Genomic DNA, 27,325 nt, shown 5'->3' with positions numbered 1-27,325 from the left:
ATTTCCCTTGGGAGGGTCAGTTTTGTTCTGGTATGTGAACTGCTGGAAGAGTTTAGTTTGTGCTTATTTTCTTTTATGTGTCCTTCATAGTGTTTTCCCCTTCCCTAAAGGAGACATTTTTTGTTCTGCCCTGCTTTACCATATTGCAGAGTTCAAGATGTTCCTCATAGAGCTGTGTTAAATAATTACATCTCAAGTAGCCTCTTTCCCAGGCATGGTTACTGTTTCTCAGAAGCTGTCAAAAGAGAACCTGTTCCCAGGACAGCAAAAAGGTATTAGTGCTGAACACAGGAACAGTTTGATTATGTAGATTAAGTATGGCTCAATCTATCATAATCACTGAAAAGAATCCATTTAATTCTGTACCTGTTTGCATGAGCATTCATTACAGGCAATGAGCAGGTTAGCTGCAGAAAGATTTCTCAAGCAGAAATGTTGAGGCTTTGGTACAGGTGAGCAGATGCAGATAAGAGCAGGAGAATGGCAGGCAAATTAACTTAGGTAAAGCTTGCTGTGCATCTTTTTTTTCTTCTTCTTGAGGGGTAAGGAAGGGAAATCAATAGAAAACAATGCTCTGGACTTCAACCAAGTCATCCACAGCAAGGTGGTGGCCCATGTTGGATAGATGCAGAGGTCTCCTGGCACCTGGGAGAGGGGCTCTCCAAGCAGTGGCATGGTAATAATGTGAAAGCATCTCCTCTGCCTGTTGCGGGAGAGCAGAAATCCTTATCATATAATCACAGACTGGGTTGGGTTGGGAGGGACCAGAAAGATCATCTTGTTAACACCTCCTGCCATGGGCAGAAAATACCTCCCACTTGACCAGGTTTCTCCAAACCTCAACCAACCTGGCGTTGAACACTTCCAGGGATGGGGCAGCCACAGCTTCTCTGGGCAATATGGGCCAGTGTCTCACCACCCTCATCGTGGAAAATTTCTTCCTAATGTCTAATCTGAATCTCCCCTCTTCCAGTTTGAAACCACATCCCTCTTGTCCTACCCCTCCATGCCCTTGTGAAAGGTCCCTTCCCAGCTTTCCTGTAGCCCCTGCAGGTACTGGAAGGTGCTCCAAGGTCTCCATAAAGCCTTCCCTTCTCCAAGCTGAACCACCACAGCTCTCTCAGCCTGTCCCCGTAGCGGATGTGTTCCAGCCCTTTGTGGCAGTCCTGGGCTCACTCCAAGAGTTCCAGGTCCTTCCTGTACTGGGGCTCCAGAACGTGTTTTCCTACCTCATTGTTGCTCTTCAAAAGTCATTTTATTTTAGGGAAGTCTCAAAACAATCAGCTACCAATGAGTAGGAGAAGCAGGCACTGGGATTTCAGGTATATGATGGAAATATCTTCATAATCAATCTTGTGTCTCTGAACTTCTCTTTATGAAACTAAGAGGGTGGAGATACTCCCTTCAAATCAGTTTCAGGTGCATCTCTTCAGAAAACAATCTTTTTTCGCACTTATTTTTCCTTTCCTCTGAACATCCAGCTTTGTTTCCTAGTGATGTCTGGCTTGAATTCTTTAAGTAGAAATCTGTAATTGTACTGCAATAAGCTGGTCACTTAGTAGGGCCATAATCTTGTTCACTGATGAAAAGTAGCCATCCTTTGTTTTCCTGTAGCCTAATAAATGGTACACAACATACCCAGGAGCTAGTCTGGGACTCTGGTAATTTACAGTCGGCAAATTGGCTCCCTTTACTGGAATTAATTTAGCTAATAATTATTTTGGGAAGTGATTCATTGCCATTTTAAAGTACTAATTAATTTCATTGACTTATGGACATTAAAAATGAAATCTCCTTTGTCATTCCCAAATAACCAAATGCTTATGCAGTGTTATTCTTAAGTAACTTGTATCAACTGTAACTACAATTGTAACTTGAAATATGAATTTAAATGGGATTTTTTGGGAAAGACAAGATTATTTTTTTTTTGTTCCACTTTGCTGATGAAATATTAAAGGCTCAAAATTGGTCAGAATTTTGTCCTCCAGCTTCAGCTCAGTGTTGTCTTATTTTTATATCCTCCTTAAGGAGCTGTTCAGCTGTTGGTTAAGATACACCTAGATAGTAATCTAAAGCTTAGGAGATAGATGCCTGTCTACATTCATCAGACCTGAGCTGTCCCTTGTCTGCCCTTTATACCAGCTTCTGTCATAGGTAGCAGAATGAGTAGCTCCAGCCACTGTATTTTCAGGGAGAGTCCCTGCTATTTTCCAACTCATCCTTTCCTAGAGCAGAGCTGGCCTGTAGCATCTGTCTGCAGCATCTCCCAAGCCAGTATCCTTGCAGGTTTCCTCCAGTGCAGCATCTGCTTCACCCTGGAAACATGGGTTTCATCTTATTTCTTGTGATTAAAGCAGTTTATTGGGAGGCTGAGAATGATCAGGTTTTAAGAAAAACAAAGAGATTTTATTTAAATCAAATTTATTCTACTGGTTTTTCTCCCCTTCCTGAAAACTCTCCTGGGGAAGCTGTGTAAGCCTCATAGCACACATGCTGCAGAGCTCACAGCTCTCTGTGCCCTGGCTTCCCACTCCTCTTGCCATTCCCTCTGCTCCCTGGGCACTGGCAATGCTTTCAACAAGCAAGTTTTCTTTTATTACTCTACTGCTTTACCCTTTCCTTGGGTAGTAAAAATAGTGTATTTCTCTTCTGTCCTCCCTTTTCCATGTCTATTCCTTCTTTACTCATTTGAAAATCTCAAATCTTTGTTAAAAAAAGTGAAACACAGAATTTTAAGATGCATCCTACATCATGCATTGTTGATTTTTTTCCCCTAAATTTTTGCATATTACTTATGTATACCAACACACACTCTATGTAGTTTTATATGCTGCTTGAAAAAACATTTTCTTATGCAGAATAATTTCTACCTTGCAGATAATAGGTGTCAGAATGTGTGTTTCTTTGTGCTCAACATGCTCATTATCTTTTCATACCTATTTCTCTTCAGAGCCTCATCCTGGGCTGTATTTTTTCTGTGGCTAATTAAAACACACTCAGGTGACTGACAGTGTTTTATTCCTCATCACAACCCTGGGTGTCCAACTGCAGGGAACTTGTTGGGGGGGGAACATTGTACTCCATGATTACACTTCATACTGAAATCTTGGTGTGTTGACACTTTGCTCCATGTGAAAGACTGTCTTGACAATGTGATTATGCAAATGACAGGCTTTAGGAGAAAATGTTTAATTTTGAGTCTAGTGTAGAAGGAGGAAAAATACTGGTAAATATTCTTTGGGTACATTCCCTCCTGCAGCTTCTCCCCAGTGAGGACAGTACCTGCCAGCCTGCACTGTTTCTGCAGTCCAGCATGGGTTTGGGGGAAGAAAGAATTATTTGGAGAGTTTGGGGAAGGAAGAAAGTGCATTGCACTGTTTACTGTGCTGTTTCCAGGCTCGAGGATGGCTGGGACATCAGTGCCTATGTTAAGACTTAATTTCCTAGAGGCAGAGCAGCTGGCTGCGAACAGAGAGGATGAGTCTGTGGCTTTTGTTCAGCTCTGGAAGTTCAGGTCCCCTGTGATACTGCAGCACACTGATAGCATTCTAGCTTCTATTTTAAGAATAGCTTCTCCAAGAAATCTGGGTGGCTCAGGTTTTTCTTCTTTGTTGGTTTTAATTTTACATTTGCAAACTCAATTTCTCTCTCCTTCTGCAAGGTGAGGCATATATTATTTTTTTCCCTGCATAATCGCAGAAAATTGCCAAAGGGTTGATGCTTTTTTTTTTTTTTTTTTGAAGTGCAGGCAGATCAAAGTCACCCGTGTTTCATGAATGAAGGCAGCATTTGCTCTTTCAGACTTTTACAGCTGGTGTAAAATTTTATTTGCTTACCAGGGTGTCTTTTCTGATGCCAAGAGAAGCAGATAGCCTGCTGCAGATAGGGACTGAGGTCCTCCTTTATTTAGTCCCCTCTTTCCTGGAGCAAGGGAATGACATAGTGGGTGACATAGCTCTTGAGTACTGTTGACATTGCAGTTCCAGGAGCTTATCCCCGTGGTGCAGCTGTGGAGATAATGAACAGCAGTTCATTGCTGGTGTAAGGAGAGGTCCAAGTGGGCTCTCATTGTTTCCTGGGCTTTAAAAAAAAAAGAGCATCCCAAAGCCATCAGAAATTGTATTGCTGTGATACACACTGTGAATGGGGGATGCAAAGAAGTCTCTGTGCCACTGTAACTAAACTTGTAAGTTGATGTTTTCCTCCTTTTGGGACTTTGCTGCTTTAGTAACCATCAATTCTTTATTCAAGTATGAGGGTTTTTTTTAACAGATTAATCCAAATTGGGAATCTACCTAGAACCTCATTACTGTCTCCATCCCCAGCTCCCCACTGAAGCATAACATTACCAGGTAAAAGCTGAAGTGCAGCAGTTATGAATTGTGTTGCCCTTCACATAAGCAATCTCCCAAATGGTACCACGTGGTAGAAAATTATTTGTATTCTGGTGGTATTCACAGTCACCCTTGTATTATCTACTAGGGTGGAGAGAGAGAGAGAGCAGATTTGTATTCAGAGACATTTGGTTTTAGAATTAAATAATTGTACAACTGGTTTTTTATCCTTTTCCCACCCAGCCTCTGCAGTGCTGCTGTTTGAGCCCCTTCGTCTGAACTCTGGTCCATACCCTGCTGGGTTGTAGCAATGCTGATTAAATAACTGATTAGGCAGTTGTAAGGGTTTTGTGGCAGTTTTTCAGAAGATGCCTGGAAACCTACTTCCACCATGAGTTGTAAGCTGCTCTCTTCCTGTGGGTGTTCTTAGTTTTGTGCCTTTGTCTCATGAGTATTTCACCCTCTCTTGCCCTAAGGATTAGGGGTGGCAGGCATGTGCTCTCTTTTCCCTACAACTTCGTGTAGGAAGGCTTATCCCTAATTTTTTCTGAGATTTTTATAGCTTATATTTCATGTGTCCTGGAATAAGGGCTCCAGTGAAAGCAGTTTCAGGAGCCAGGCAGGTTTTGCAGGTACTGAGCAAGCATGTCAGCCTGATCCCAAGCTCCAGTGAAAAGCTGGTCTCTGAGTCAAGAGCATCTCCAATATGAGCAGCCTTTGCTTTATTTCCACTCTTAAATTCATTGTTTTGTGATATCTATCTGCCAAAATCTCTGGCACCAAGCCAGTGAGATGCAGTCTCAGGCAGTGTTTGGTGTGTTAGCAAGCAGACAAAGGGGGTCATTTCAGATAGGAGCCCCAGGGATTGAGCTAGGCTTCTATATCATATATATTCTATAATATTCTATATTATATAGTCTATGCTGAGTGATAAAGGAGGACTTTGTTTTCAGACCTGTGAGAATGAAGTAGGTTTTGAAAAGCCCCTGGCATTGTGCTACCCACCCACCTTGAAGATGGCTTCAGTGAAACAGCAGAATTCCCACACCAAGGGGGTTTGAAACCCTTGCTGCTGGTGGTCTCCTGTCCCTTTTGTTTGAGGATGGGTTTATAACCTTGTTCCCTCTAAGAAGTGGCACTGTTTCAATTACAATCAAACCAACCTCACAATTTTATCTTCAAGTCCTGCCAGGCCACCACCATTCAGTAATCACATGAGCTGCATCAACCTTTTGCTCTAGCACTCCTAATTAAGCAACTTTAATGACTGCATTTAATGTTTTACAGAGTCTAAATGAGGTGGAAAAATATGAACTGGTTGTTTTTTTTTTTTTCTTTCCAGCACAAGCTTTTGATCAGAGAATTTAACCTCTGGGTGAAATAAAAGCATTTATGCACAGGTGGTTTGCTCTGAAAAAGCTTTACTTTCTGTAGGTCTCTGCATTAATATAGTTCTTGTTTGGCTTTGGGCACTGTTCTGGAGGTTTTCATATGCTTGCTGCCCTATTATTATCAGTGACAAAACACAAGTGTTTTGAAACCCAGTAACTTGTGACCAGCTTCATGCCAATTGCATTGCATGTTAATAAAGCAGGAATTAAGGCTTTTATGAACTCCGTGTAAAAACAACTGCTCAGACTGGTTTTCCAACAGCAACATGGATTTGCATCCTTTTAGCCTATTTAAATAAGGCTTAGTTTCTTTCTGGCTACGTTCTAATCTAATTCTAGATGAGCCAGCTATGTGCACAGAGTGAAAACAGTTGCTCCTTTGGAAGCAATCTTATGTCTGAATTGAAGCTACTTGGATGTGTAATTAGGATATGCAATTATTTTATGTAGGATGCACACAGAATTATAAAATCAGTCCTTTCTAAGGAAGAGAGAGCTGGTATGGTAGGAAAGTTATGGTTAGTAATTTGATGAGTACCTTTTAGGCAGAAATGATTCTGTTAAATCAGGGGCTGTGCAGCTCAATTGAGTTGTGTTCACCCTTGCATGAGGTGTTTTGAATTCTGCAAGGGAAGTGCTGCTTCAAACAATCATTCCTTGTGGGGCTGGATATCCTCATTGCTTCCAAAACTATCTGGTTGGTAAAGCTGGGGAGAAGTAAGCTGTCTGGTGCAGTACTGGATTTTCTAGTTTTACTTTTGTATGTCTGAAGTGAATATTAAGTTAAGAAAGGTATAGCTGGAGCAGCCTGGGGAGCTGGCAGATGACAGTGCATCATTTCCCATTTGTTAATCACACCAAGAGATCCTGCAAGGAGGATAAGTAATATTTACATATGCTAGGAAGAACAATTGCTTCAGATCCATTAAATTAAAAAAAAAAAAAAGTTCCTATTACCTGTAATCTGCAGATGGTGCATAAATGAACTGCAGCAGGAGGAGAAGAAGCTGAATCTCTTCTTGTTCCCCATGTTGGCATCACTAGCCAAATTTCCTGGTGTAAATACATGTTTTGTTCTGTTTTTATTTTTTTTCTTCCTGGCTTCTAGGTTGATCAGTTGAGACCTTGTTACTTTTTTCTTCCAAGAAAGCTCTACAAAGCAGACTGTTCTGGCTAAGTTTCTTCTGACCACCAAATAACAGCCAGCTTCTTATAGTCTGGGGAGTATGTGCTTGAGGGATGTCTTCGTTTGTTTAGCATGAAATATCCTTTATTAAATATAGGAGGTGAATCCTTTACTAAAATAGGAGGTGAATAGTGCTTCTGTTTGTGCCTTGCTTCCCAGCTTGCATGTTACCTCCAGCATATGAAAAGATAAATTTGGGCCAGCAGGAGTAAAAGGAAACGAGAGAAAATAAGCTGGAAGCTATTTAATACAAAAGGATTCATCTTACTACTGGCTTTCTGTTTTCATCAAGTTCATGTTTGACTTGACAATGCAAAAGAAGAATTGTTGGGAAATGCATGAAAATCTGAAGTAAACTGAAAGTTAGCCTAAGTCCTTCTCATAAGCCCACCGCAATCACTAAATATTTGACCTTTACTATTCATCTTGAACCAGAAATTCATCATTTCTGGGGTGGGGAAGGGAAGCTGTGAAAGCCCATTTTAATGCAAATTTTTGAAGTTTCACTTGCTTGCAAAGGAAAACAAGTTTGATGTGGGTTTATGATGCGGACAGGTGTGTTCTCAGCCAGACTGGTGCTTCTGTAGTGATTTTGTAAAACATATGAATGTGGATTCTGAGCCCAGCACACTATAACCCTAAGTTAATGAAGTAATGAATGTAATATATGCCAAGCCTCATCATCTGACTCTCCTTATCCAGACAAACGCATGCTATGTGTGTGGCTTATTTGTTTTTAAAAGGTCAGGTTTGAATTTTATTATTTTTTTTAATACTATCATTTTTTATTCCTTGAATGCTTTAGCTAGGACAGTAAATGATCGTGAACTCTTCATGGGAGCTTTTGTGCTGATGCTTGTAGCAGTACTACATGAGGTTGCTGTGACCAGAAATATCACATGGAGCCCAGACAGAGGACACATTTCTTACATCTGCTGTATTTTGTCCTGTATTTCTCACCATCTCTGCTTTGAAATGCTTGAGGCTTTATCAGGCCAAGATAAAGTCAGAGGGTGCCTGCCACACACTTCAGTGCTGTCTTTTGAGGATTGAGTCAACAGTAGCATCTCTTCAGAAAGAGTATCTAAAATCAAAGAAGGATGAAGCAGATTGGCTAAAAGAAATAAAAAATTAAAAAATCAGATGCCAGAAGTGTTTGTCCTCCCTCACTTTTTGTTGGGTTGTATTCTAATATTTATGTAGCTGAAGGATATTATAAAATCAGAGGTACTGTGTTGCAACACAAGGGGATTTGTTCCCTCTTACAATCCCAGTAGGAACATGACATTATATTTTCTTTATATACTTGTCTTTTTCAGCTTCCCTTTTTGCTGTTAGTGTCATTGGTAGTTTAATGGATTTCTCGATTGTTGAGCTCCTCTTTTTGATACAGTATTGTTAGTCTTTGCATGCATTCAAAATGACAACCTTAAAAAGTCATTTCAGTTTCAGATGTCTAGAGATAATTTTTTTTTTTTATACCCACTGTGTGAAAATAACTTGAATAGTAGCAGAATTATCCATTGTAAGAGAGATTATTTTACTTGTGAATTGGATTTAAAGATAAAAATCTGTCCTACTTCCTGGGATGTGGATTTCCTATTCATTTTTCTGGTAAGATTAATCGGGAGCAAGACTTTAATCTAGAACAAAGATGATTGAATTGTCCTTAAACAGTGATGTGGAACGTTATCCAAATCTTTATTTAAAGCATTTTTTGGTCTTGCCATGCTGAGAAACCACAAGTGTGTGAGAGCTCCTTGTTGTGAGTACATCATAGGAATGGTGCACTTCCCTTGTGTGGCTCATTAGAAAGGAAAATGCTTTTTTGTTCTTTTAGGAATAAAGTTGTTAGGAGGTCTTCTGTGGAATGGGTTAAATTTGTGCATTATTTTGGCATGCAATAAAACCAGCTCACATCACCTGCAAAAGCTTCTGACTGCTTAACAGTCTGCCATTAACTGAGTGGCTGCTGGGTTTCTGGCTTGGCCAGGATGGAAAATGAAGCATCTTAAATCAACTTTGTTCCTTCTTTGGGAACCCAGAGAAGGACAAGCTCAGGCTCTGGCTTCCATAGCCTCTTGGGCAGCATGTCTGGCAGAGCTCCAGTATGAGCCACTGCTTCCTTTCACTGCCACCATCCCTGAGTGCTAACAACCCCATGATTTTAAGAATCGTCTTTTTTTTTTATTTCCTCTTTTCCAGCAGAGAGTGTGTAAAACTGTCAAGTATTCCTAAATCTCCAGTTATAGCCTCAAACTTGCCCTAGAGGGCAAAGAGGAGACTGTGGGGAGAAGCATCTAATTCAAAGGTTTCCAAGCTGTGATGTGGGAGCTTGGCATCCTCTGGGTTCCTTTCTGGGACTCCTACCTGAGGCCAGGCTGTGAGCAGTAATGTTTGGGAGCTGCCAGTATTTCAGATGCATGTACCAAATGTAAAATTTAAAAAAAGGTCATAAAACCCAACCAGCTTGCTGTTTAATGGCCTTGCTGTAGGGATGCTGGCAGGCAGCACACTGTTGGCAAGCTCTTCCCTGGAGTTTAGGAGTGTATTCCACGCCAGGAGATTTAGGGACTTGTAGCAGGGCAGCCTCAGGGAGCAAGCAAGAAAGGAGCTGTCAGGGCCTTGTTTAAGGCTGTTGGATGGGGATGTGTGCCCCATGGTGCTTCTCTTTCTTCTGACTAGGTTGATTTTGACCTTCTGAGTTGCCCTCACTAACAGTATTTTCCTATTAGTTGAATCCTCTTTTCTTCAGCTTATTCTCATGGGGTACATCATGCTTCATTTAGGACTGGATATGGTGAGAAGCCCGAGATGAAAGGCAGTGTAATAAAAGGCAGGTTTAATTGTGAGATTTTGTAGGACTGGAAGCTGCTGGGACTAGTCATGGGCAAAAGAAATGTATTTTGTCCACCACAGCAGTCTTCCTAGAGCAAAGTGGAGGTCTCTGTCTGCTTTAGGAGAGCCAACTAAGCCAGATCGTTCCCCTCCACACACATCTATTATCCCATAATATGCCAGGACAGTTCCTGCAGCATCCTTGGCAGCAACTCTGCCTGTCCATGATGTTCTACCATGTGGGTACAGCCTTTGGCCAGGGTTTTGTCTGCAGAGCTAAATTTAATTACCAAGGGTTAAACCAGCTCAGTCATTTAAAGCAAGACTATGATTGTAGTTACTGGTTTTTTGTATTAAAATGCCCTTTTTTTCCCAAAGCACTCATTAGGATCAGCAAAATGGATGTAGGGGTGGTTAAGTTGTGGTTGGAGAGATGTGCATGGGAGGAGCAGGGTCCTGAGGTTTCCCTTCCTCTCTCAGTTCTTGCTGCTTCAGGAAACAAGTCAGTTGCTGTGAGCATCTCTGGAAAATGATGCTGCAAAACCATCAAAGCAGTGCATGTCCCAGAGTCATTCAAAAACAAAAAATAAAATTTAAAAGGCACCTTGGAGTGTGTATGAGCTCCCAGGAATGCCAGGGGCCATTGTCTGTGGGCTGCTGCTGTCCCTAGGCCAGACCCAGTAAATCTCCAGCAGGTATCATATTTGTCCAAAAAAAGCACAGGGGGAAAAAAAGGAGAAAGGATGAAATTGCTGTAGCTGAGGTTTGGAGTGATGATTGAGTGCTGGCTTGCTGCCTGATGGCTGTCACTGTTTTGCAGAAGCAAGACAGATCTGAGAGGGGTGATTGCAGCTGTATAGCTGGGAAGCTGGATTTTTAATTGCTAATTAAAATTACCATTTGCATTTGGGATTTTCCTTTTTAAAGCATGACATCATACTGCACAAACAGCTGCTAGCAATGTTTATTTATAGCATGACCAAACTGGCAACTTGCTTTTGCTGCTTTGCTGCTACCTCTGTATTTCACCTATTGCCTGCTTTTCCATCTGTTTTATTTTAATTCCTGTCCTGTCAGCCCTTGTTCTTCCAGTCCTTGACTCCATTCCCATGCAGACATAGGATAATCTCATTGCATTTTCCCTTTTGTCTTTATAAACAATAGGTAAGTAATAACAGTGCCAGTCCAAAGTCAAGGGAGCTTTTCAGATTTAGCTTGACAACTCCTCTCTCTGAATTATTTAAGGCCATAAACAAAAGAAAGCCCTTCTAGAGCTTCAAGTGACTTCTCATCTGGTATTGTGGAAATGCCTCATAGGCAAGTCCCACTAATTTTTCCCATTTACATCCATGGGATTTAATAGAATAGCAAGTTCAATTAGAATTCAGAGGCTACTGCCTGGTATTCCTTAGAGGAAGATAAGTTGCAGGGAGGTGGATGAGCAAGTCAAGGAGAGAGAAAGTGGAAGGGGAAGGAAATAATAGGGAATTTCTCTTTACTTGCAAGAATTGTGAGTCAAGTTTGGATTTATATTCCCCTCCTTACTACAATCAGTGAACTTGTCTAAAGATATCCTACAGTCTTTTTACTTTAGTCTCAGTCCTTGGTGACTTTTCTTTTTAGACTCTTTGTTTTTAAGTCTAAAATGCTTTTCAATAGCTGAATTACCCAGTGATTTCTGATTTCTCAGGTGCATTTTTCTTACTGATTTCACTCATCCTTCTGGATTCAGGAGTGTTTCAGATGGATGGGATCAGGGAAAGAAGTCAGCAGAGCACTACTGAGTCCCTCAGATGATGCAGAGTTCATTATTGCCTTTTGAATAGTTCATTCTGCAGAACAAAGGGGGGAAGATGAAATGTTTTGCATTTATTATGCTAAAGCTCTAAAGCTGTACTCTCTTAATACCTAAGGCATAGCTGTCTGTTCTTCCCACTCTCTTCTCCTCCCAGATAAATATAGTAGAGAAAGCCTCAGTAGTAAGATATTAGAGAAGCAACCTCGTATGTATCATCTGTGCTCTGTATGGTTTTGTTTAGTGAAGTTCTTTGCCTTTTATGTCCAGTCAGACATTAAAATTCAATTTACTGTATTATCTCTTCCAATATCAGTCACACAATTTGGTAATCAACGCTGATTGCAGTGTGGCCTTTACTTTGAAAACTGCCCTGCAAAAGTGGCTTGTGTCTCTCCTCTCAGGGACTCCATCCCTTTCAGTTTGCAAATGAAAAATCACTCTCTTCCCAACAGCCTTGCAGACATGAATGACCCTGCTCAAAGCCCAGTGCAGCTTCTGTTGTACCCTGCCAGAGCAATAAGAATTTAGGGAGGCCATGCTGAGCTGTAAATGGAGATGGTTCTGCTGGCTGGGAAAAGACACCCAGCTTCACTGCCCTATCCTCACCTCTGCTTCCACCTGCACCCCAGGAACAGAAACCAGTCACCATTTTAACCCCAGGCCTCTGACTTGAATATGTGCAGGGAGAAGATTCAAGCATAACCAGAATTTTATCTAGTTACTACTCAAGAGTAAACCTGTGCCATTAAATGCAGGTTTGGATCTCATCAGAACCTGCTGCCTGCAAGGGTAGGCTCTAGCCATTTTTCATAGAATCATAGAATCGTCTGGGTTGGAAGAGACCTCCGAGATCATCAAGTCCAACCCTTGATCCACTACCACTGCAGTTCCCAGCCCATGGCACTGAGTGCCACATGCAGTCTCTTTTTAAATATCTCCAGGGACGGAGAATCCACCACTTCCCTGGGCAGCCCATTCCAGTGTCTGATCACCCTCTCTGTAAAGAAATTCTTTCTAATATCCAACCTAAACCCCTAAACCTCCCCTGGCACAACTTGAGGCCATGTCCTCTTGTCTTGCTGAGAGTTGCCTGGGAAAAGAGACCAACCCCTCCCCCCCCCCCCCCCCCCCCCCCGGCTCCAACCTCCTTTCAGGGAGTTGTAGAGAGTGATGAGGTCTCCCCTGAGCCTCCTCTTCTCCAGGCTGAACACCCCCAGCTCCCTCTGCCTCACCTCACAGGACTTGTGCTGGAGTCCCTTCACCAGCCCAGTTGCCCTCCTTTGGACCCGCTCCAGGACCTCAATCTCCTTCCTGAACTGAGGGGCCCAGAACTGGACACAGGACTCGAGGTGTGGCCTCACCAGCGCTGAGTACAGGGGCAGAATCCCTCCCCTGGACCTGCTGGCCACACTGTTCCTGATCCAGGCCAGGATGCCATTGGCCTTCTTGGCCACCTGGGCACACTGCTGGCTCATGTTCAGCTTCCTGTCAATCCAGACTCCCAGGTCCCTCTCTGTCTGGCTGCTCTCCAACCACTCTGTGCCCAGCCTGGAGCTCCCCATGGGGTTGTTGTGGCCAAAGTGCAGGACCCGGCACTTGGCCTTGTTGAACCTCATCCCGTTGGAATCAGCCCAACTCTCCAGTCTGTCCAGGTCTCTCTGCAGAGCCCTTCTGCCTTCCAGCTGATCCACACTCCCCCCCAGCTTAGTGTCATCTGCAAATTTGCTGATGATGGACTCAATCCCCTCATCTAAATCATCAATAAAAGATATTAAACAGAACTGGGACCAACACTGATCCCTGGGGAACACCACTAGTGACCGGCTGCCAACTGGATGCAGCCCCGTTCAGCACCACTCTCTGGCCCCGGCCCTCCAGCCAGTTCCCAACCCAGCACAGATGCCCCTGTCCAAGCTGTGGGCTGACAGCTTTTCCACGAGAACACTGTGGGAGATGGTGTCAAAGGCCTTGCTGAAGTCCAGGTAGACCACATCCACAGCCTTCCCTTCATCCACCAGGCGGGTCACCTGATCATAAAAGGAGATCGGGTTGGTCAGACAGGACCTGCCCTTCCTAAACCCGTGCTGGCTGGGTCTAATCCCTTGTCCATCCTGTAGGTGCTGTGTAATTGCCCCCACGATGATCTGCTCCATAACCCTGCCAGGCGCTGAGGTCAGGCTGACAGGCCTGGAGTTTCCCATGTTCTCCTTTCTGTGGATTGGCGTGACATTCGCCAACTTCCAATCATCTGGGATGTCCCCGGTGAGCCAGGAAGCCCCAGTGTTGGTAGATGATAGAGAGAGGCTTGGTGAGCTCTTCTGCCAGCTCCCGCATCACCCTTGGGTGGATCCCATCTGGTCCCATAGACTTGTGGGGATCCAAGCAGCTCAGTAGGTCACTGACTGTTTCCTTCTGGATTACAGGGAGGCTGTTCAGATTCTTTTTTCTTTCTACAAGCTCCAGAAGCCAGATGTCCTCAGGACAACCTGTCTTACTGTTGAAAACTGAGGCAAAGAAGGTGTTAAATATCTCGGCCTTTTCTTCATCTTTGATAACTATATTCCCACCCATGTCCAGTAGAGAATGGAGGTTTTTCCTGCCCCTCCATTTGCTATTGATGTATCTGTAGAAGGACTTTTTGTTATCCTTCACAGAGGTGGTGAGATTCAGTTCAAGTTGGACCTTTGTCTCTCTAATCTTCTTTCTACACAACCTAACGATATTCCTAAATTTTTCTTGAGTAGTTAGCCCTTTTTTCCATAATCAGTAGGCTCTTTTCTTTACTCTAATTTCTTTCAAGATCTCCCTGTTCAGCCAGACCGGTTGTCTTCCCTGCCGGCTCACCATTCGGTACACCGGGACAGCTGCTCCTGTGCTTTCAAAACTTGCTCCTTGAAGTACGTCCATCCCTCCTGGACCCCTTTGTTTTCAAGGGCTGTTTCCCAGGGTGCACTCTGAACCAGTCTTCTGAATAGGCTCCGGAAGCCCAATGTAGAGGTTTTATTGATGGCCCTCCTTGCATCCGTGAGTATTGAAAACTCTATTATTTCGTGATCACTGTGTCCCAGATGTCCACTGACCACCACATCTCCCACCAGCCCCTCTCTGTTTGTGAACAGGAGGTCTAGTGGGGCTCCATCCCTGGTAGGCTCATTTACCAGCTGGAGCAGGAAATTATCCTCTATACACTCTATGAATTTCCTAGACTGCCTCCTCTCTGCTGTGTGGAGTTCCCAGCAGATGTCCAGCGGGTTAAAGTCACCCATGAGAACAATTGCTGACAATTTTGAAACATCCACCAGTTGTTTGCAGAATAATTCATCACCCTCATCATCCTGATTGGGTGGTCTGTAACAGACTCCCACCAGGATATCAGCCTTGTTGCCCTTCCCCCTGATTCTGATCCACAGGTACTCAACCTTATCATTACTGACTTCAACTTCTACAGAGTCAAGAGACTCCCTAACATATAGAGCTACCCCTCCACCTCTCCTACCCTGCCTGTCCCTTCTGAAGAGCCTGTAGCCACCCATGGCAGCACTCCAGTCATGGGAGTCATCTCGCCACGTTTCCATGATAGCAATTACATCATAGCTTTCCTGCTGCACGATGGCTTCCAGCTCCTCCTGTTTGTTGTCCATGCTGTGTGCCATGCTGTGTACATGCACTTCAGCTGGGCTGCTGATTTAGCTCTTAACTTGGGCTGTCCACCCTTGGGCTCCTTTCTGGAGAGCCCGGTTTCCACCCCATGCCCCTTCAAACCTAGTTTAAAGCCCTCCTTATCAGCCCCGCCAACTTATAGGCTAGAGTCCTTTTGCCCTTGCTAGATGGATGAAGCCCATCTGGTTTGAAGAGACTAGGTTTGATGAAGTTTGGCCCATGCTCAAAAAACCCAAAGTTCTGCTGGTGGCACCAATCCCTTAGCCACCTATTGATATGATAGGTTTTCCTACTCCTCTCCTCATTCATCTCTGCTACTGCAGGAATTGAGGCGAACACTACCTGTGCTCCTGACCCATCAACTAAATGACCCAGTGCCTTGAAGTCCTTCTTAATTGTCTTAGTACTTCTTCCATTAATGTCATCACTGCCAGCCTGGACTACCAACAGTGGATAATAATCAGAGGGCTGAATTAGCTGGGGGAGTCTCCTACGGATATCCCTCACCTGGGCCCCAGGAAGGCAGCAGACCACCCTGTGGGATGGGTCCGGTCGACATATGGGGCCCTCAGTTCCCCTCAGAAAGGAGTCACCAACTACAACTACCCTTGGTTTTGGTTTTTTTTTTCTTTGTAGCTTTAGTTGTAACCCGTCTGGTAGACGGGGCGTGAACAGGAGACCTTCCAGACGGATCTTCTGCTTGTCTGTCCCCTGCCTAATTCTTTGAGTCCAGAGCCTCAAATCTGTTCTCTAAGGGCACCTGGGGAGATGGTTGGGAGGGGTTGGAGGGGTTGGGAGGGGATTCTTTTGCCTCTCTGTTGAGGGACCTGTTTCCATTCCCTCCCATCCACCTGGTTTGCTCCAACTGCCTGATGGCAGGAGGGGCAGGGCTTCACCGTCTCCTTCTGGACTTCTTTTGGGTTAGAAAGAGTGTGACTCCACCAGTCAATTTCCCTTTCACTGTCCCTAATACTTCTTAGTCTCTCTACCTCCTCCTTGAGCTCTGCCACCAGGCATAGCAAGTCATTCACCTGTTCGCATCATGCACAGACCCCACTCACACTGTCCTCTGGTGCTAACACCAGGATCAGACACTACACAGCCAGAGGCCTAATCAGCTACGTCCGTCTTGCTGTTCCTCTTAAGGGGTTCCTCTGTATGGACACACCCTGCATCTTAACAGCACCAGGTTTTGCTTTTTTTGGAGACCATTGCTCCTTCAAGAGACCTGGGAGGTGGCTGTGCGTCTCCTGCTTGTCCTGCCTGTGTGAACTGCCTCGCTAACTGCTGTGCTCCTCCCAGCCCTTTCTATCCCTCTCAGCAGTGCTGGGTACCTCCCCCTTATCAATCTGCTGATTGGCCTCACCTGAGGCCAGCAGCACAGGGTGGGGCAGTGCTTCGCAGCCCTTTTTTATCCCTCTTGGCAGTGCTGGGTGCCGCCCCCTTATCAGTTGGCTTCACCTGAGGCCAGCAGCACAGGGTGGGGCAGCGCTTCGCAACCCTTTCTATCCCTCTCGGCAGTGCTGGGTGGTGCCCCCTTATCAATCCACTGATTGGCCTCACCTGAGGCCAACAACAGGAAGTATTTTATTTTATTTTATTTATCTTTCCTTGCCAATGTCATAGAATTGCAGAATTTTTTGGTTGGTAGGGCCCTTAAAGACCATCAGTTCTAACCCCCCTGCTATGGGCAGGGACACCTCTCACTAGACCAGGTTGCTCCAAGCCCTGTCCGACCTGGCCTTTGAACACATCCCGGAGGAGGCATCTCTTCTTTATCAACATCTTCTCTGCTCCATAATTTTCCTGCATATCCTGGCTGGTGAAAATATATGCCCACTCTACTTGGGTCATCTTTGAAGAGAGAAAGCTTCCTATTTCTCAGGACTAGAGAAGGCCACCTGGTTTCGTACAGCTCACCCAGCCTTGCCTGTATTGCAGGAGGTTTCAAGTACATAGTGCTGTGCTTGACCCTCTTACAACATTAGCTGGATTGGATGTCAAAGGAGAGCAGTAGATTGGGAATTCTTTCAAGATTAATGGTAACTTTCATTTTAACTTAATTAAACTTTTCAAAGTTTAAATCAAAGTCCTCTTTCCCAAATAGGTGTATGTTATAAATAGCATCAATATAACTTCATGCAGCTTATATGCATGCTAATGTTTGTACCTTAATTTTTCTCTGTAAGAAGCAAGTCCCTTCTTTTTACTCATCAGGTCCTGCTGATTTAATTTCTGGGACTCATATGGATGTGTTGCATGGAACATACAAGAGCATATATGTGTATAAGCATATACACATATATATGATTGTGTTTGGTTTTAAATTTCCTGTACTGTCTTAATCAGCTGCAAGCTGGGCCACCTTGCAGGCAGGTACCCTTCCCTCTTCTGTTCTTACCACTGTGCATCTGTAACCCTCTGGGTGGAAGCAGCCTCCAGGGATGAGGTATTTCTTGCTCTCCCATTGTACCTCACTTCCCCTCCCCTTGCTGTGTTTGCCACCAAATGTGGAACCCCCCCACCTAACCCTCTCACCCTCCTTGCCTGCAGCCTCAGCTGGAGGTACAGCATCTGGCCTAGGCTGTCATTCACACCCCTCCCCCCACAAACAGCATCTTCAGAGCTGACACTTAGACCCATGCCTCTGTTCCTCTTGCTGTTAAATGCTATTTATTTATTTAAGCTATTCCTGGCTTAAGGAGAAATGGAGGCTTTGATTTCCATGGCTGCCAGACTTCTCTCTCATCCAGAATCACAATTAAAAGGCTTACAGATGCAGTAAACCCATCAACCTTCTTTTCCAGCTGGCATGAACAAAACATTCAGAATAGTTGATGTGTTTTGCAGACATGGAGCCCTCTGGTCCCCCTGCAATGTTATTCCAAAACCCATTAACAGAACAGGCAGGATTTTAACCTAAGTCCAGGACTTACAAAGCTGGTTGGCTTGGGGTACTGGGTTTAGTGGTGGAATCCCATTTGAAAATGGATGGGTATATTCAAGGGAGGTTATTACAGTTAAAGTATATGAATCAAATGTCAGAATTCTGGTTGCTTTAACATGATCCTGGTTTTGCGCCTCTCTGTCACCACCACTTTTAGAGGTGGAGGTGCTTTTCATTAGGATGGTGCAAATATGCTACAATAAGCAGGAGATGTGATTTGTTATGTGCTGTTCAAACAGACAGGAAGCAACAGCTTTCTGCATCGAAGAGTTGACAGGAAAACCACATAAACCAAACAGGCGCAGAGTATGAATCCATGATCAGTTTTAAATAAATTGATTTTCTCTGTCATCCATTTTGGGAGTTCCTGCCAATTTTTTCCCCTCTTGCTGACCCAGCCAGCCTGACTTTGCTTGGCTCCCTTCCTCATTCCTGACATTTCCTATGATTAACCCATACTTTATTTCAGTTGCCACCATCTGTGGTTGCAAGGCATTAATTACACTTCTCCTTTTGCTCTGAACAGGCAGTGTGCAAGGTTTCAACAAGTTTTTCTTTCCAGCCTGTCCCACTGACACTGGTCAGTGTGTGTTCCCACCAGTTACACAGCTGCAAGATCCCTTTCTCCAGAGCTTAATTTTGGGGCTTTCTCCACCTTGTCTTAAGCCCATGATTGCTTTAATATCTTAGCATTACTCCAGCTTTTCCCCCTGATGCTTTAATAAGGTGAATTCTGTGTTATTCCCTCTTCTGCCCACCCTGTCAGACTGGGAGTGCCTGGTGACCCTGTGGTTACTCTCATGTAAGCATCACTGTGTACATCCTTCTGCTCAGAGGAAGAGGCTTCTGTGTCCTGCCATGCTTTGGTATTGAGGTCCCTTAATTATAGAGATCCAGATGCCAAAGTTGAGAAGGAGATGAGATTCTCTTGGTGTAGTGACATGAGGTAACCAGGTGCCAATAATTGCCAGATAGTGGGCTTGACCTCGTGTGAAGCCCACCTGTGCCTAATTAGGGCAGGCCCACTATCTGGCAGTTATTGGCACCTGGTTACCTCATGTCACTACACTTGGTTTCAGTGAAAACTTCTGAGAAACCAGCCCTCTTTGCTGAGGCTTGGGTTAAAAGGACTGGGTATATGCATCATCTGGGGCTGGAATGTTTTATCATATAATTGGGAAATCTAAAGCATTTCCACAGGATGTAATTTGCATAGAGAGCAGAACTGATGATCTTTGGAAAAAACAAGGCTGGACTTGCCTGAAATGGAGTGCTGACCGAAGTTCTGTAGAGCTGACAAGCATTATCAACTAAACTGTCCCTAATATTTGGGGCAAAGCAATTTGGCTGTCAGCTTAATGCCAGACACTGGTGCAGGTCCATGACCTGTGAGTGCTAAGTTAGGTGTCCTGCATACCATGAGCTCAAATTCTCACATAGGTGTGAATTATGGAATGGAAAGGATCATGAATGTACTTCAAACCCCTTGGCTGGGCATCATGTTGGACTCAGTGTGCTCTGCTTCACCTGATGGGCTGTTGGAAGTTTTGGGTTGATTTTTAGCATGCTTGCTAGCAGTGGTCTGTGCCTCTGGTCTGTCTGGGAGAGGAACGGATCTGGAACTGATTTCCCATTGGCAAAAAGGTAAACACTGCAATTCAGAAAGCAAATGCTTATTAGGAGAGGTAAATCTCATCAGTATTTCTCCTTTTCATTGTGGATGTCTGGATTAACCTTGGACAAGCCCACTAAGAAGTGTGTTGCCTCAGTTTCCCAACATGTCAAAGTAGGATAATATGTAGCTACCTTACCAAGGCATTTGTTACACTTAATTAATATTGTAGTGTGTCCTTAGGTCTTCTGATAAAATGTGCTGTGTGAATGCTAAGTTATTTTTACTGATTGGATTGTTAATGAAATGTGCACATATAAATGATTTATTGGCACTGGAGAACTTAATGCTTTAAAATATTAACATCAAGGTGGTTGAGTCAATTTTAAGCCTGTGTCATTCAGCTACTTAAAGACAGAAACTAATGGCACTGGGAGAGGAAGGGAAGCAGGAAACCAGACCAGGTGATGGCTTCTTTCATGGTGTTCTGTGTGGGAACTGATCCCAGGTTCTCAGCTCCAGTACTTGCCCCAAGGAAGCTACAGGCAGTATCAATGATGTGCTGAGCTTCAGAGATGTCACCTGGCAATGATCTCTCTTGGCCCCACTTAAAAACTGCTTGTCAGCCTTCAGTGGAGTTTCAGTTCAGCATGGCACCTGTGTGGTGGTAGCTCTTCTGTATCCAGAAAATGCATAAAAGAAGGTATGGGATGGGTTATGTCTGCCAGGCTGCTGATGTGGATCACTTTCTCCTAGTGAAAGCTCCTGGTCCAGCAGTGGTGGTTTCCCAGGCAATGCCATCATATTCCTATCTCTAACCACAAGCCTTCTGCCTCCTTGTATTATTCTGTTTTCTATCTAGCCAGATGTTTGAGGTGATGAGGGAATAAACTGTAGCTGACAGCCCCATCAGAGGAACAGATAGATCATTCTAGAGCACTGATGAGTTCAGGGACCTAGAAGTAGAGGGAGCCAAGAAGAGAAAAAGTCCTATGGGAGCAGATATAGTTGGGACCAGAGAGGAAGGTCACCCCTTAATCCATTCCCTTTTTGAACCTAAGGAAGTTGTGTATGTTGGTGTTGGCACTGATGCCAGAATATTTGGAGACAAAAGGGTTGGAAAGAAAGGGAAACTTTCTAATAAATAGGATATTCAAAGTTGGGTTCACAAAGGAAGGGAGAGTGGAGATGAGATATACGTGAGGCTGTAGAAGGGGCAGTCAAAACTCAATAATGGAGTGCTGAAAGTAGGGCTTGGATGAGAGATGCCATGCAAAAGACAGTAGCAAATGTAAAAGCCCTGAAGGATGTGGGACAGATGGTTTAAGAAAGATAAAAGTGTCCTTGCACAAACTAGGGAATTGCTGATTAAAGTGAGAAGAGGGATATTTAAAAGAGGGAACTATGAAGTGTTGGGTATAGTTGAGCTGAAAGAGAAAGCACTGACTTAGCAAAAAGGAGAAGGAAGAAGCAAAGAGGGATGGGGGAACATCATGTGGAAGAAAGGCTTAAGAGAACCAAATGGGAGTTTGCCCTTCACTGCAGCACAGGGAGAGTGTTTCCTATTAAAGAGGACTAAAGAGCTGGGAAGTGCAGGGCAGGAGATATTTTAGCATATCTCAGAAGTTTCCCACCAGTGTCTGTTCTTCCCCAGTGCAGCAATTGGGAGTGGTGGTTCAGGACTGGGCTGTGCAGCACTCGTGGTAGGCTGTGCTTGTAGGGTGGGCTGGGCTGTTTAATTCAGTTTCATCCTAAAAGGCTTTTCATCTCTGTTTATATCCTCCAGCCCCTGCTGGTTTGCAATTGGTCTGCACAAAATCAAGATCTAAACCTAACAAATTTAGGTCACGTTTCTCGAATCCCCTCATGGAGATCAATGGCCATTTCTTCAGATCACACATCTGGGTGTCTGAGCAGCATTTGGAAGGGGGAAGCATATGCAAGAGTGATAACCAGAGTAATGATAGCACCCCAGGGCTTGGGTTTGCCATGTAGAGCACTGCTGGGGGAGGGTAGCATGACCTTGGCTTGGGGGAGATTGAATTCCTCAGCTCCAGCAGGATGTACTGACCCACTGCTACAGACAGTAGAAGAGAAAGGAGGAAAATTTATTAATGGTAGGAATGCAGGGCTTGGGCTGTGCAGTTGTCAAGTGATGCTGCAGCACTGCATCATGTAGCATTGCCAAATGAATATTTGGAAGCTTTTAAGTGTTCAGAGAATAGATGCCAAAAATTGTTTGCACTAAACTAATGCCTCACCATTTCCTGGGGTTTTGCAATATTGATGCTGATGTGTTGGATGTTTATGTATATGCCTTTTGTAGGCTTACTGCAAGCTATATTTATATACTGCTGCTGCTGCTTTGTTCAAGGCCTGGAGCATATTGTTTATGGGGAGTGTCTGAAATCCCAGGATATACAACCATGGGAATAAGTAGCTTTAGAGACCTTGTTGTGGCTCAATGGGCAGTGGAGCTCAATATTCCCACAGAGAGTACAAGAAGGCTCACCCTTTAATGCCAACATAATTTGGCTTTAACTTATGTCTCCCTACCTTGCAACAGCTGTTAGAGGTGTGTGCTTTGCTTTGCAGTAGATGCAGAATAATAAGCATCTGACAAGTTATTCTCATCTTGAATTCAAAATAAATTAGGTGCTCATCCAAACCAGTTTTGTTCCGTAATGACTAAATTACAGAGACGGACACCTATAATATATCAACAGTTCCCAGTGTGGGCTTTGCTGGCTGACTCTCCTGCCATGCAAACCTTGCTTTGCCCTTTTCCCATCAATCTCGTTGGCCTCCATTTTCATCTTGAATTCAGAAGGCAGCACAGAAAGGAGCAAATCAGTGCCTGTCTGTGTGCAGCACCATCCATGTGTGTTCTTCTCTTTTCTTCCAGCTTGGTCTTGGGATTCATTTTTGATCTTGTTTTCTTGAGAGCTACATGTTGGAAAGGTCATGCAAGGAAAAAGTGTTGTCTCACTTGGCTGAGAGACAGTTTACTGCTTATTTGAGTGTGCTGTTAGTGCAAGCCTTGGGCTGCTTTCTTTTGAGCACCTGTGTGCTATGAATGCAGTGACCTAGGTGCATTTGAGAGAAAATTAACTTCCCATTGCACAGCAGCATCTTGTGCTGAGTTTGGTCTGAAGAGGAGTAGAAAACTGCTTTAAGTGCAAAATCCCAAAAAGGAGACATCTTCTTGAGAGAGAAGGAAAGAGAAATATATTCACATATTGAGAGTTGTGGTGAGAAAATAACAGATGTGAAAGTGTCAGAAAAAAAACATGACAAAAACATCCCTGGTGCACAGAGTAAAATCTGGAATTGCAGAAAAATGAGGGGAGGGATTCAAGGAGATGTTGAATTTCTACCTGCACCCTCTTCCTAGTGAGATGCACTTCAAGTTGTACAGAAGCTGCAAAGTGAGTGACACAGGATGATGAAAACACCAATACCTTTGAAAGCTTTTTTCCCCTTTATAGGGTGCCTCTCAGTTCTGATGCAAGAGGAAACAATACCTATGTGGGTATGATTGCAGACAAGTCTTAAGTATCTTTATTATGTTGTGTGGGTGTAATTGTGTAGCATTTATAAACTTCAAAGCCAAAAGATTCTGTGTTTGCAGCTGCAGCTAGGAAGAACAGCTGAGACCTTGCTTTTTTCAGATATATTGAGTTGTTGCTGGGGTTTTTTTGGCCCAGATGAGTGTAAGGAGGCTTTATCTCTGTGTGTACAAAGGAATTACCTTCAGATTGAGATAAAAATGCAGGTTTTAAGGATTAAAAGACATGGTTTAGGCATGCCTGTTCTTGTCCAGGTTTAAAACCTAAGGAATTGGGTGTGACTGCTCCTCAAATGTCTCAGCATGACATCTTTTTGTATGCAAGATCTTGTTCTTTAGAGAAATGCTCAGTTCAAAGGAGTAATTATTTTCTGCTTGGGCCTGATGTTCACAGTATAGCCAATATTCCCTTAAAAACTGGTCAGGAGGGTTTAATGTTAGGTGAATGGGATGTCATATAAAGGAAATTTTAGCCTCTTAGGAGACAGTGAGTTGTGCACCACTCTTAAACCACTCCACCATTGATAAATAACAAATGTATCGTGGATAAAAAGAAAGAAAATTCTGCATGCAGCACATGATTCTTCTGGGAGGAGATCTAATCTAGCAGTTCAGCTTTCAAAAACCTCTTGATTTATTTTTTTTTCCTACACTGGAGCTTCATCATGTTTTCTAGGTTAGATTTTGTAATTTTCTTCCAAAAACAAAAGCTGACTTGAGTCATACAAGAAAATAACCAGATCTCAGTGGGATTGGCATGAAAAGCCATTAGAATCTGCTAATTACAAGATGAAGAGCAGCCAAGCAGTGGTGAACTACGTGATGTTGATGGGAGAAGTTTCGGGGAATTATGTCTTGGTCCTAAAAATCCATCACCTGAGTAATAGTTTTCATCCTGAGTAAGGACAGAGGAGCTTTACTTCTAAGGACCTTTCTTTATGAACACCAGGAGATTTAGTTCAGCTGTGTACTTCTATTCTGCCTACAAATAATATAAGACAATTGCCACTTGAGTGCAAGCTTTCTCACCCAGTATATTTTCCCATTGTATCAACAACTCTGCTTTATTAGGCTCCTGTTCCTTTTGAGTAACCATTCAGGGTTCACTGGCAGCAAATCTGTCTGCATGAAAGGGAATTGCTGACAAACCAGCCATTCCTTAGCAAAAATGTCTGCTGGGGTGGGAAGGTGAGAAGTTGTTAATTTAAAATAAGATCTTATAAGAATCCTAACTGTGAATCCATAGAACCAACCTAGCTGAAAATCCAGAAAATTCACTTACCTCAGTGACAACTGTACTGGAAGTTTGAGGCAAATGTGTTTTATTTATGCCAAAAAGAGGAGATAATGAAGGTGCACAGACTTCACGAGCTGTAATTATTTATGATGTGGTTAAAGTCTCAAATAAGATTTTCGGTGCTTCTCATGAACACATGCACATATAACTTGGGGACAGATCTTGCTTCATGTCTTTATAATCCTAAGGAACAGGTTTTGCATCATTGCATTTTGCTGTAGAAGTTGCATCATTGCTGTTGCTGTAGAAGTTAAAGTGGAGAACAAAAGTAGGAAGCAAGTCCATGTTGTAGGATTTCTCCTTTAGCTAAACTTCTTTCTTCCTCAGCATGGGCTTCCTGGGAAACACAATTGGCCAAGTTCATTTACAGGCTGGTTTTGCTGGGATAGTAGCCCAGAGGAGGGTGTTGCTTTCTCTTTATGTTGGCTCAGGTGGGCAAAGCTGGAGTTGTTACGGGTTCACTGCAGTTCCCAGCCTCCAAGTACTCTGACTCTGTTCCTGGGCAGATCAGCTTTTGCAAAACTAATGCATTTACAAGCTATAAAAGTGTAGGTTTTATTCACATTTTACTGTCCTGTTTCACTCCCAACAGGGGGACAGAGGTGTTTCAAAGTTGATGTCCACACTCCTCCTCTTGTATAGACCATTTCCTTCTGCAGGAGCTTCTGAATTTCACATTAAGGATTGATGTATGTGGGATAACAGAGGAGGAATGGTCTCCTGAAGGATTGTATTAAAAGGAAAAAAAAAGTGCCAGTGATTTGTGCTCATCTTTTGAGCCCCTTTGGGACAATCCCTCTCTTTTGTATCAGGAAAGGAAGACAATAAAACACTCTGATTTTTCAGGAGCCCATTAAACAGAGGGACACCTAACTCCTGCAGCACTGGGGTTTCAAGGGGGCATCTGTGCTGCCTATTCATGAGCACACAGGGATGCCAGGGAGCAGCCTTGCAGTTCCTGGGAGGATGGATTTGCAGCTTATCTAGAGGGTCTGTCTGGAGCTTTTGCTTGCTCTGCAGGGTTGAGCCTGCTTGAATATCAGTGTGCATCTTTCCAAGATGTGCCTGTGGTTTTAAGAGCTATCTGGGGTGATGTTCATTTAGCCAAGTGCTTTTTTGCTCAAAGATGTAAAGAGTGGAAGAGCTCCAACCTCAGCTCTTTTTCTTCCTATCATGCTAGAGCAGCTTCAGCACTCTTCAGTTCTTCAGCTGAGTTTCCTCAAGCTTTGCAAAACATCCAAAGTTCTTCTGATTCTCTTAATGCTGACTGCTCTTGAATGAATGCCAGCAGTCAGCCAGACTTTCCCTCTCCATTCCTTCCTTCCACCTACAAATTGCTTCCCCAGGGCCATCCAAACACAGGGCTTGTCTAGGAGAGAAGGAAATCAGTGTGCTTCAAAACCCAGCTGTCACCTGGTGAATAATTCCTTCAAATGATGAATGTTGTGGGTAGCTCATGTACTCAGGAAAGTTCTAAATTTGATTTTGGTTTTCTTTGCCATCAGGAATATGCTGTAAGATTTTTGGCATAATTAAGAGTCTTCAGAGCCCAAGGGTAAATGCCCCAAAGTTCGGTCAACCAGTTGTGTTCATCAAGTGTCACTTCCAAGAGAGGGGATGTGTTAGGGTCAGGACAGAGGTCCTTCTGTCTGATCTGTCTTTGCTCTCAGCACTGATTTATAGCTTAATTTTGCATTATCCCTACCTCTTTGTGGATATGTGCTCAGTCTATGGGCAAAGACAAAGATTTGTGGTGGAGTCAAGCCTTTCCCAATGCCAAGGAATTGTCCTTCAGACTTCCCATAATACTTCTCTGCAGTCAAGGAAAAAGCTGGCATGTGTGGAAGGCTTTTCATAAGTCTGGGCTTCAGCGCTGAAATATCTTAGAGCAGTTCTAGACCTGCACATAATTAATCTTCACTAAGGCCTGAGATGCACCTACATTTGTCAATTAATCCTTCTAAATTCATATGCAATGCCAAGAGACAAGGAAATGCACACTTCTGTCATCCCCAGGGCCTTGCTCTTTTTTGTTGACTTAACAGGAGCAAAATTTTTAAGCTGTCTCCAGTCAATTTTATGGCTGTTCCTGCCACCTTATCTCATCACTGAGGACCTGAGTGCACATTTGATCAGGTTCCAGTCAGTGGCTTTCCAGCAGGGTGCAGTAATATTTGAGATCAGCAGCCTGTGTGGAATAAAATGCTGTTTCTTGCCATGTAGTAAGCTCTCATCTCTTGATTTTTTTTTCTCTGTTTGTTCATTTTTTTTCTTTCTTCAATCTTATTTTAGCAAAGGACTGCAGGTCCATCCCCCCCCCATAGGAGGAGGTGCATGCATAGCAGAGTCATTTAATAACTGAGCCCTTCAAAGCAGGATCACAGAGTTGGGTTGGGTCTCCAAGATAGCCTCTGCTTTGAGAGTTTCTGGCTTTTGCAGACAACAATTTGGGAGGGATGAGAACCTCCAGCCTTTCAACCTTCTTCCCCTGCATGGAAAACACCAAGTGGTTATGGTCAAGCAGAATATGGTGAGGATGATGGTGGTGCCCTGTTCTTCATGCTGATACAGATGCTCATAGTGGTGCAGTGGGGGAAGTGAGGATGCTCCCAGTGAAGTGGTCATGATAGAGTCATCTTTTGAGGATGTGGTAACTCCATTAATACAAGTCCTGGCAAAAGGATTGGTTCAATG

At 43.7% G+C, this 27,325-nt stretch overlaps 1 protein-coding gene and 1 non-coding gene across 6 annotated transcripts in view; both read left to right on the top strand.

The window, feature by feature from the left end:
* The window catches only part of COP1 (COP1 E3 ubiquitin ligase), a 120,084-nt gene that overhangs the window by 89,098 nt on the left and 3,661 nt on the right, over positions 1-27,325 (top strand). The window lies entirely within an intron of this gene.
* Positions 9,775-9,909, top strand: LOC139799455 (small Cajal body-specific RNA 3). The gene has a single exon (XR_011727275.1). It is a non-coding gene; the product is annotated as a small Cajal body-specific RNA 3 (non-coding RNA).

This window comes from Heliangelus exortis, chromosome 8, assembly GCF_036169615.1.
Source record: "Heliangelus exortis chromosome 8, bHelExo1.hap1, whole genome shotgun sequence".
Classification (NCBI taxonomy): Eukaryota; Metazoa; Chordata; class Aves; order Apodiformes; family Trochilidae; genus Heliangelus; species Heliangelus exortis.
This window is presented reverse-complemented; position numbering and strand designations above follow the sequence as displayed.